Source organism: Kogia breviceps, chromosome 14, assembly GCF_026419965.1.
Source record: "Kogia breviceps isolate mKogBre1 chromosome 14, mKogBre1 haplotype 1, whole genome shotgun sequence".
In the NCBI taxonomy this organism is placed as follows: Eukaryota; Metazoa; Chordata; class Mammalia; order Artiodactyla; family Physeteridae; genus Kogia; species Kogia breviceps.
This window is the reverse complement of record NC_081323.1, coordinates 11,834,553-11,845,231: the sequence shown is the minus strand read 5'-3', so window position 1 is coordinate 11,845,231 and position 10,679 is coordinate 11,834,553.

Below are 10,679 nucleotides of genomic sequence, written 5' to 3'. Positions count from 1 at the left end.
CCGCCTGCCAATGCAGGGGACGCGGGTTCATGCCCCGGTCCGGGAAGATCCCACGTGCCGCGGAGCGGCTGGGCCCGTGAGCCATGGCCGCTGAGCCTGCGCGTCCGGAGCCTGTGCTCCGCAACGGGAGGGGCCCCAACAGTGAGAGGCCTGCGTACCGCAAAAAAAAAAAACCCCAAAAAACAAAAAGACATTAGCACATGTGTGAGGGAGTGAGGGGACACTAGTATCTAATGGAGACTAGGCCCTTGACAAACTAGAGGAATTACAAGGGACTTGAAAGTATTTTCAAGTATTTTCTCCCCTTGGGAGTCAGCTGTAATTAATAAGCATTTTTAACACCTTTATTGAGATAGAATTCACAATATTATACCATTCCCTCAAAGTGTACAATTCAGTCTTTTTTAGTATATTCGTAAGATCGTATAACTTGGTCTAATTTTACAACTCTTTGTGCCCCCCTAGAAGAAGCCTTGTACCCATTAGCCATTACTGCTCATTCATCAGACCCCACAGCCCTAAGCAACCACTAGTCTACTTTCCGTTTCTATGGATTTGCCTACTCCGGACATTTCATATAAATGGAATCATACAAATGGTCTTTTGTGTCTGGCTTCTTTCACGTAGCATAATGTTTTCAAGGTTCATTCATCTTGTAGTCAATTATTTAATGCCCTGTCCTGAATTCGTGTAAAACTATCTCATTTATGAGCCCCTCACTTTGGGAAGCCCAGTGATAGTGAATAAAGAACTATGGGGGGGGGCTTCCCTGGTGGCGCAGTGGTTGAGAGTCCGCCTGCCGATGCGGGAGACACGGGTTCGTGCCCTGGTCCGGGAAGATCCCACATGCCGCGGAGCGACTGAGCCCGTGAGCCATGGCCGCTGGGCCTGCGCGTCCGGAGCCTGTGCTCCGCAACGGGAGAGGCCACAGCAGTGAGAGGCCCGCATACCGCAAAAAAAAAAAAAAAAAAAAAAAAAAAAAAAAAAAAAAAAGAACTATGGGGGAGTCCTGGCTCACTTCCGCTCCTCATGCGAGCGTGCTGGCCCAGCTTTCCCAGCCTTTGGACCCAGGAGCTCCGAGGATGGAGTTGGGGGAGGGGTATATCTTTCTGCTGTCCTTGGGACTGGGCCGGGACTGGCCCACATGTTCCTGCTACTCAATCCTCCTTCCTAAATCAGGACTCTGGGCACTCCTGGGAATCACTGTCTGTTCCCGCTCTCTGGGAGTGCGAATGAGTCACTGGGCAAGCATTTCAGCAGCACCTGCGTGTGTCTGTCTGGGGTGGGGAGCTGGGGCAATGCAGGGGAGAGAGGTGCTGACTGGTCAGGAGGCCAGCGAGGGGGCTGCCCGATTTTCACGTCCAGGCCAGGTTCCCTAGAAGCAGGCTTCCTCTGCCTCTGCCCCTACACTTGTTTTGGCCGCAGGAGGTCTTTTTACATGGAAATTATCTTATGTGTGTTTAGCTGCTGTCTTCCCAAGCAGACTAAGTGTCTGAGATGCCCAGGCTCGGTAGTATAAACTTTTTGGAGTCCCTCATAGCTACCGTTGAAAACCCAGCCCCTAAGGAGTGATGCCTGTTTTAATCCCCTCAAGGATCCTGGAAGGTGGATGATCTTTCTCCCATTTGCAGAAGGAAAAGCTGAGGCTTAGGAAAGTCAAGTGACCTGTACGAGTTCTCACTACCAGGAAATTCTGGAGCTGGGATTCGAACTGGGCTCCAAAGCCTGTGCTCTTGACCGAACAGGAAGGCAGAGGCTGTGGTGGGAAACACTGGGTTACGGGTACCGTGAAATGGGACATTTACCTTGGGTGCTCCTGGAGTGTGTTGCCATGTCACCGAACCAGCTTCATTTTGCCTGACTCACCGCAAAGCCAAAACGCTGAGATTCCGAGGTTTGCAAATCTCGAGGAAATAGGAGAACAAGTCTCAAATCTGCCTCCCCAGAGGAGCTCAGGGTATTTATGGGAGAAACAATAAAGCAGCAGGGCGGTCTGAGGCATGGGGAGCGTAGGGAAAGGTGACTGGAAAAAGGTGCAGTCACTGTTGTTCTGCTCAGGTGCAACCAAGCTACCGGCCTCTGTACGTTAAAAAATGAAGGCACTTAGCACCATCTGAGGGTGGAGTTTTCGACCCTCTGACGTCAAAAATTCACCAGAGGAACACTCACTAATACCCACTTGAAGGGTCAATGGTCCTGTCCCGTCTTAACAGGCTCAGCTAGAACTAGACACAGCCAACTCCAAGTTCCTGGAAAACACCCTGAGCAAATGTCTTATTGTTTAGGCCACGTGCTGCTTGGAGGACCTGCCAGGGCTTGATTAGCAAAGGCAGGTGAAATGGATTTGACTCATTACCCCCAGTTTCAGCTGGAGTTTGTGCTGAGTCAGGGAATCTGCTAGGGGAAGGGGAGGTATCTCCATCCAGCCAATACAAAAAAAAAAAAAAAGTTCAGAAATGTGTTGGAGACAGAGGTGAGAAGCATGCAGTGTGTTATTCCTGGAGCCCTGCCCCACACCTAAGCACTTCAAGTCAAGGACCTCTGAGGGGTAAACGACAGAACTCAACCAACCTTAGCAAAAATGGAAATTACATTACATGTAATTAATGTCAATAATTACATGTCTATAACACATGTAATTAAAATATTCAGGATAGATCTCCTGGGTATGGCTAGATCCAGGGGTTTCAAGGTTGAAGCTGTCTTATCGCTATCTTTTGGCCATGCTCTCCTCTGTCTGGCTTTTTTCTTAGCAGGCATCTTGTGGTGGCATAGATGGCCGTCAGCATCTCTAGGTTTTCTTCCTCCCAGTTTAGTAACACCAAGTGGAAGACAGCTTCTCATTTCCAATGGCCGTAGCTCTGACTAAAGTCCCGGGGTTGCTGCTTATTGACCTGGCTCATTGTACATGCTCACCCCTGAACCAGTAGGGAGGGCAGTGGGCTCTGATTGGCTGGGACTGGGTCAGTCCTGGGGGTAGGAGAGGGGTTAGTCCTACTTTAACCACATGGACCAAGGGGAAGGGATGATTCCCCTAGGAAAACTCGGGGTGCCGCTATCAGAAGCAGCAGCAAGGAAGTGGGCTGGACAGGTCCCAGACGACAGACTTCTTCCTCATGGGAGGTGGAGGAGCTACCGTCCAGCTCTCTGGCTTTGCCACCAACCAGCTGTGTGAACTTGAGCAAGCCCCTTGCCCTCTCTGAGCCCCAGTTTCCCCATCTGTACAGTGATGAGCTCCTTGGACTCATCCAACTCTGAGCTTCTGAGACCAAAAGATTTCATTTAGCCAGCGGCCCAGCATCCTAGCTTGACAGATCCAAGCTCTGTGGCTTAGGAATGCGTGGCCTTCACACACCCTGAGATTGAACTTGGGACCGGACATCCAGCCTCCTGTTCCTGCTCATCCCGGCAGGGTACAGCCTGTGTTGGTGGGAGGGAAGGGCTCCAAGGAGGTTTCTTTGCACATCCCCAGCGTTCTCCATCTATAATTGGCTCCAAATGAAATGATCTCATCCCTGAACACTGAGGAAGATGGATGGGCGTGGGGGTAGGGAAAATAGCTCACTGGCAGCATCTGACACTGTTTGTGACTAACCCGTTTCCGTCTGAGAGAAACAGTCCGCTCTCTCGAAGACGACATAAAAGTTTGGGAAAAAAAGTCTTGGTAATAGATTGAGGAAGGTTCCAGCTTTGGGGGCTTTGAGAGGCCCAAGGCATTTCTTCACTCTGTCCAAACCAGGTATCTTCTGACTGTTGCTCACAAGTCAACGTGACCACTTGTCATATCAACCCCCCGCCGGAGAGGAGGTGAAGCAAGGCCAATCGTCGAGCGATTTGTCCCGTACGGATTCTCGGATTCTCGATGGCGTTTTGTGGCTGACTGAAGCTCGTTTAAATGCCCATACATTAATCGTGAAAGATGAGCTCCTGATCAACTTTTAAAAAGCTTGTCACGGCACCATCTGTTTGGCGTTTGTCACTATTGCATTACATAAGAGGAAAGACATTTTTAAAGAATGCGGCTGCATTTAGTAATTGGATCGCTGGAGAGCAGCCAAGCTGGGGCGGATGGCACTGTGATCTGGGGTGCGGCGGCCTCCCCAAATTCCACTCGCTCTTGGCAGAGACCTGAGTGCAGCCCAGCTTGGGAGACAGGCCCGCCGCGGTGGCTTCTTTTCTTCTTGCCTTTCTCTCTCTCTCTTACTTTTCCTTCCCCGCATTTGTTCCTCCTCACCCTGCGGCTGATCAAGTATTAACGATAACCAGAGGACTTCACCTCCCTAAGCCCCAATTTCCTCATCTGGAAAGCGGGAATAATAATATAGTGCTGCTGTGAGGTTTAAATGCATTAACACAGTGCCTGGCACGTAGTGACTGCTTGATAAGTGTGAGCTATTATATAAAGCTGTGTCTGATACATCAAGGGGCCAAATACATGTCTGTTTTCCTTCCTTTTCCCCTGTCTTCCATTTGATGCAACAAATATTTAGGAAGTGCCTACCTTGGAGGCAGGGCTGGCTTCATACATGTGTAACTTGGCTGGTTGTACAGGGCCCTGCACTTGGCTTATTGCTCTATCGTTGCTGTCATGAGATATTTATATATATTTATAATTTTAAATATATATATATTTTTAAATTTCTTTTTGGCCGTGTTGGGTCTTCGTTGCTGCGCACGGGCTTTCTCTAGTTGCAGCGAGTGTGGGCTACTCTTCGTTGCGGTGCACGGGCTTCTCATTGTGGTGGCTTCTCTCGTTGTGGAGCACGGGCTCTAGGAGCGCGGGCTTCAGTAGTTGTGGTGCGTGAGCTCAGTAGTTGTGGCTCACGGGCTCTAGAGTCCTGCCTCAGTAGTTGTGGTGCACGGGTTTAGTTGCTCCATGGAATGTGGGATCTTCCTGGACCAGGGCTCAAACCCATGTCCCCTGCACTGGCAGGCAAATTCTTAACCACTGTGCCACCAGGGAAGTCCCTGTCTTGAGATTCTTAATCATTTTTGAACAAGGGGCCCTGTGTTATCATTTTGCACTGGTCCCTGCTGGTCCCACCTGGATATCTAGAGTGATGCTATGTTTTATTGGACTGCTTGATATTTAAAATCAACAATTCATGGGACTTCCCTGGTGGGGCAGTGGTTAAGAATTTGCCTGCCAGTGCAGAGGACATGGGTTCGATCCCTGGTCCGGGAAGATCCCATATGCCATGGAGCAACTAAGCCTGTGTGCCACAACTACTGAAGCCTGCGTGCCTAGAGCCCATGCTCCACAACAAGAGAAGCCACTGCAGTGAGAAGCCCGCGCACCACAACGAAGAGTAGCCCCCGCTCGCCTCAACTAGAGAAAGCCCGCGCATGTAGCAACGAAGACCCAATGCAGCCAAAAATAAATAAATAAATAAATTTAAAAATAAAATAAAATAATTCAGTCCACATTTTAAAATTTGGAGAGTTCACATAAAAATCTGATGTACTTTGGAAAATTAGAACGTCTTGCCGTAGTGAGTCTATATTCCCACATGCCTCCAAAGATGGGCTGGAGCTGGGCAGCGGTACCCTCTACAAAGGGCACATGCTTTAGTTCACCACTGTCCCCACCACTCCTGGAGGCTCTGAACTGAGTCCCTTTGCTCTTTTACGGAGCATCTGGGATGGTGGTTGGGGTCATGGGCTTTGAAGCCAGGTATGTTTTCAGCTTTGCCAGCCAACAGCCATTGACCTTGGGCAAGTAGCTCTTTGCCTTAGCTTTCCATCTATAAAATGGAGATGATGAGAACGGTAAACTCTCCCTTAGGGATGTGAAGAATAGACTAGTTAATCCATGTAAAGCATCTAGAATATGTTGTATTATTTCTGTTCTTTTACTCTTCTTGCCTGGTGCAGAGGCTCAGACTCCAAGTCTGAGGGCTGCCCTCCAAGAGCTGGAAGCTGGACCTGCAGCAGCTGGCTATGAGGTCATCTTCGTCCTGCCACCATGAGCAGCATCCCTTGTCAATGTTCACTTTCTCTCCCTCAACCTGCAGTGTTGGAGTTCATACCTTGGAGCTGCCTTCCTAACATTATAAGCATCATTCTGAGGGAAGGGCCTTCTGTTCCTTAAATAGTCCAGTTCATCCCTGCCTCAGGGCCTTTGTACATGCTGCACTCTCTTCCTGGAACACTCTTTCCCTATGTATTTGCATGACTATCTGCTTATTCTGGTCTAGCTCAAGTGTCACCCGTGAGAGAGGCCTTCCCCAACCACCCTAAGTAGTCTCTGCCCTGATCCCTCCACTCCTACACATTCAGCTATATTATCTCCTTCCCAGAACTTTTTTGTTGTCTGAATCCCAGAGGACCTGGTCTATCTTGGTCACTGCTGTACCCCCAGTACCTACACCATTGCCTGGCACATGGTAGGTGCTCAATAATAATTTGTTGCATAAAGGAATGACTGGGCTCATTAACTCTTCACGGCCACCCTGTAAAGCAGGCACAGGAGGGGAAGCGACAGCTCAGGGTCACATAGCCAAGAAGGGGCGGGAAGGGAGGTGGGAACCAGGTGCCCTGCTTCCAAGCTTCCTGTGGCTCCCCGGTGGGAACAGGATAGACATGTGGACCTTCGGGCACACCCAGCCACCCAGAAGGGGTCAAGTATGAAGCAAGGCCCAGGAAATAGCTTCTAAGTATGATAAGAGTAAGCCAGCCCAGCAGCCAGGAGGTAGGACTGTTTATAGGAGCTGGAGACCATCGCCATGACAACTGGACAGCCTACAGCTTCCAGCTGTCACCAGGGATGCAGATTTGCATTTGGCTGAGATGCAGTGAGGACGATGGGGATGGGATTGGCAGAGGACGGAGACTCCACACACCCAGTCTGGGGGAAGGAGGTTTCTTTTCTGAGAGTTGCCTAAAAACTGAAAGGACTTGGTGGCACTATATAAGTGTGTGTGTGTGCATGTGCGTGCGTGCGCGCGTGTGTGTGTGTGTGTGTGTGTGTGTGTGTGTGTGTAGGAGTCTGCACTATGTGGAACCAGGGTGCTGGGTTTGAATCCCAGCTTTGCCTACTTCTGCACTGTGACATCTTGTGCAAGTGATTTAACCTCTCAGTGCCTTGGTTCCTTGCAATGTAAACAGGGGGTAGGCAATAGTATGGATACCTTATGGGGCTGCTGTGATAATTAAATGAAATAATGCTCTTGCATCACTTAGGATGTATCTTGCATTGTTACTAAGTTCTAGAAATCACCTTTTGATACATCCGACTTTTGATTGCCTTTCTGCTGGGGTAGTGGGAAATTTTGGTCTCGGTCATTCTCAGGGATCCCCACTTCCCTGGCTTTATTCATTCATTTAACAAATATTTATTGAGCACCCAATCTGTGTGAGGCAGATTTAGAGGCTGGGAATACAACAGTGAACAAAGCAGACAAAAATCCCTGCCTGCATAGAGCTGGCATTTTAGCAGGTAGACATTAAATAAGATAAAAAGGAAAAATACGTATTATGTCAGATGATTTTAAATGTTCAGGAGAAACAATAAAACAAGGTGATGGTGGGGGGGATATGGACCCTGGGTGAAGGTTTGCACTTTTAGATAGTGGTAGGGTGTCAGAGCCTCGTTGAGAAAGTGACCTTTGAGCACAGGTTGAAGGAGGGAACAGAGGGAGCTATGTGGTTATCTGGGGCAAGAACATCCCAGACAGAGCAAACAGCAAGTGCAAAGGCCCTGGCCCAGGAAAGTGGGCATGTATGAAACCATACTGTGCAGTTATATCTCTTGGCACGTGTGCATGTATGGTGTCATGTGGCACACATTTAGTGGTAGATGGGTGGTCGTGCCGTGGATGTGGATGTGTACACATGGATGGAGATGTGCGTACATGTTTGTTCACACAAACATGTGGCTGTGCTTGGCCACATATAAGACAAGATGGATGCTGTGCCCACACAATGCAGGGGATGCCATCCATGCAGATTACAATCGATGGGACCTCCTGGGGCTGTGCCGTGCAGTGGCCCTGCGCAGATTTATGAGTAAATATTGAAACATAAAAACATGTCTGTGAGAGTAAAGTCAGAAAGAGAAAAACAAATACCATAGGCTAACACATATATATGGAATCTAAAAAAAAAAAAAAGGTTCTGAAGAACCTAGGGGCAGAACAGGAATAAAGACACAGACATAGAGAATGGACTTGAGGACACAGGGAGGGGGAACGGTAAGCTGGGACAAAGTGAGAGAGTGGCATGGACATAGCTACACTACCAAATGTAAAATAGACAGCTAGTGGGAAGCAGCTGCACAGCACAGGGAGATCAGCTCGGTGCTTTGTGACCACCTAGTAGGGTGGGATAGGGAGGGTGGGAGGGAGACGCAAGAGGGAGGAGATATGGGGATATGTGTATATGTATAGCTGATTCACTTTGTTATACAGCAGAAACTAACACACCACTGTAAAGCAATTATACTCCAATAAAGATGTGAAAAAAAACAAAAAAGCGGAAAAACATCTCTGTGAAAATGTCCATATGTGCATGTGTCTGGACACTTGCATATAAGTGATATGTAAATGTGTGCATATGGATATGTCTTTATTTAAAATGTTAATATTTTGAATATCATGGATTTTTACAATATTGATTTTTAAAAATATTATTTATCTTGATTACTGAGTTTTTTGGTCTCCCCTTACAAATTATGCCAAACGCCCCTTACCATAGTCCTGTCCCTGCTCTGCCCTGGGGATGTATATAAAATGAATGTGGGGGAGGCCTGGCTGAGGCAAGGGAAGCCTTTCCTTCTAGTTTCTTCCAGCATCTGTGCTCATCAGCACATGACCAGAATCCAAGCCCAATCTGAGCACCTCTTGTTCCTCTAAGACAAGATTTATTGGGTGCTGCTATGTGCCAGGGCCTTGCATACATATTTTCATTTCATCCTCACAACCAACCTCTGGGGGTAGATATTTGTTCATTCAATTGCACATGTATTTATTTATGGCCTACTATGTGCCAGGAACACCATCTGGTATGCCTGCTGGCCCAGTATACAATGTTTCTGGTAAGAGCACCCCAGTTTTTTGTGGGGGAACCTAGCCTCTCCCCCTCACAGTCCTAATGTCTCAGACTTTGGAGCTAGGGGGAGGGCTTTCTGTACCTCTTCCCCTAGCTCCAGGAGGGGGCATGTGGCCCAGGTGGCCCAATCAGCATAGTCCATTCCTCTGGCTATAAAGATTGGTTATGGAATGAGCATATGACCCAAGCTGGTCCAATCAGAGTGAATCCTAGGACTTTTGCTGCCCTGTTGGGAAAAAAGTTCTCTTTCAACCTAGATTTCTAGCTATAAGAAATCTGATATAATCCTGGAAGGAGTGTCCACTACATGGAAAAAGAGAAAAAAAAAATGAGCCCTTGGCATCTTTAGAGCCTCTGCATCCAACTGTACCTGAAGCTATTGCCTGAAGAATTTCCAGTTCTAAGAGTTTACAATTGTTTTTTTTTTCATTTAAAGAAAAAAAACTTTATTAACTCAATAAAAATTTTGGTAAAATTTAGCACCTGTTTGTGATTTCATTTTTTTTTAATTTTTATTTTTTCTTTTAGATTTTACCAGCAATGAATGTTTTTTTACAATTGGTTTTTAAAGTTAAATCGGTTTGAGAAGGCATCTGAAATTCTGCGCTTGGCATCTTTATACATTATCTCCCTTAATTCAGATATGAACTTGGTGAAGGGGCTAAGATTATAAAGGAACTGAGCCTCAGGGAAGGAAGCAGCTTGTCCAAGGTCACATAGCAGATCTGTAGTTGAAACTTAGATTCGAACCCAGATCTCCCTTCCTCCTGAGCCTTTCTTCCATTTCACTTTGTCTGAGCTCTGGACGAGAGGGTCTGTGGGGATAATAGACAAAAGACCTAAGTCCCATTTTCGCCACTATTTTGCTGGGTCACCTTGATCGAGTTATTTCTCCAACATGAGCCTCAGTTTTCCCATCTATAAAATGGGGAACATAGTAGTGCCTACACCATCTGGTTGTCATGAAGGTTAAATGAAATAACCCACGTAAGTAAAGCGCTTGGAACAGGGCTGGGCAGGTAGCAGTGAATGTGAGCTATTATTATCATGGCTCTTTTTTGGAGGAAACGAAGGAGGTCTGGGGCCTTCATCCTTGCCTGCAGCCAACATGCTCCCCGCCTCCCTGCTGGTCACAGGTTCCCTTGGGTGGCGCCTTCATCCAACTTCTGCCAGATGAGCAAACCTGGCTCACTTACCCAGCAAGCAGGCACTTAAGGAGCTGCTTAAGTTTCTCTTTTAATTTTAATTTCCCAGTTTCTCTTTTAATTTTCATTACATAAATTTCACATTTCCTGGAATAAAGATCTTGAGCGGCTGGACTCATTTGGAAATCAAGTCAGCAAAGACCTCATTTATTTTAATGGGGCCACTAGGTGGCCGAGACAAGGATTGATGGTAGCGACTCCCAGCTGAGCTGCTCCTGGCTGAGCTCTCAGATGCTGCCTTGGAGGAGCAGATTCTTCTAGGTTCAGTGGGGACTGTTTTCATTATGTGAGAGGCTCTTGGATGCACAGACTGTGTTGTTCCCTGGCTTAAACCTCCCAATGGCTGCTCAGAGTTACCCTGCTTAACAAGGTGCTGTGTGATGGACCCCTGCTGACCTCTCCCACCTCCTACCCACCACTCTTCTC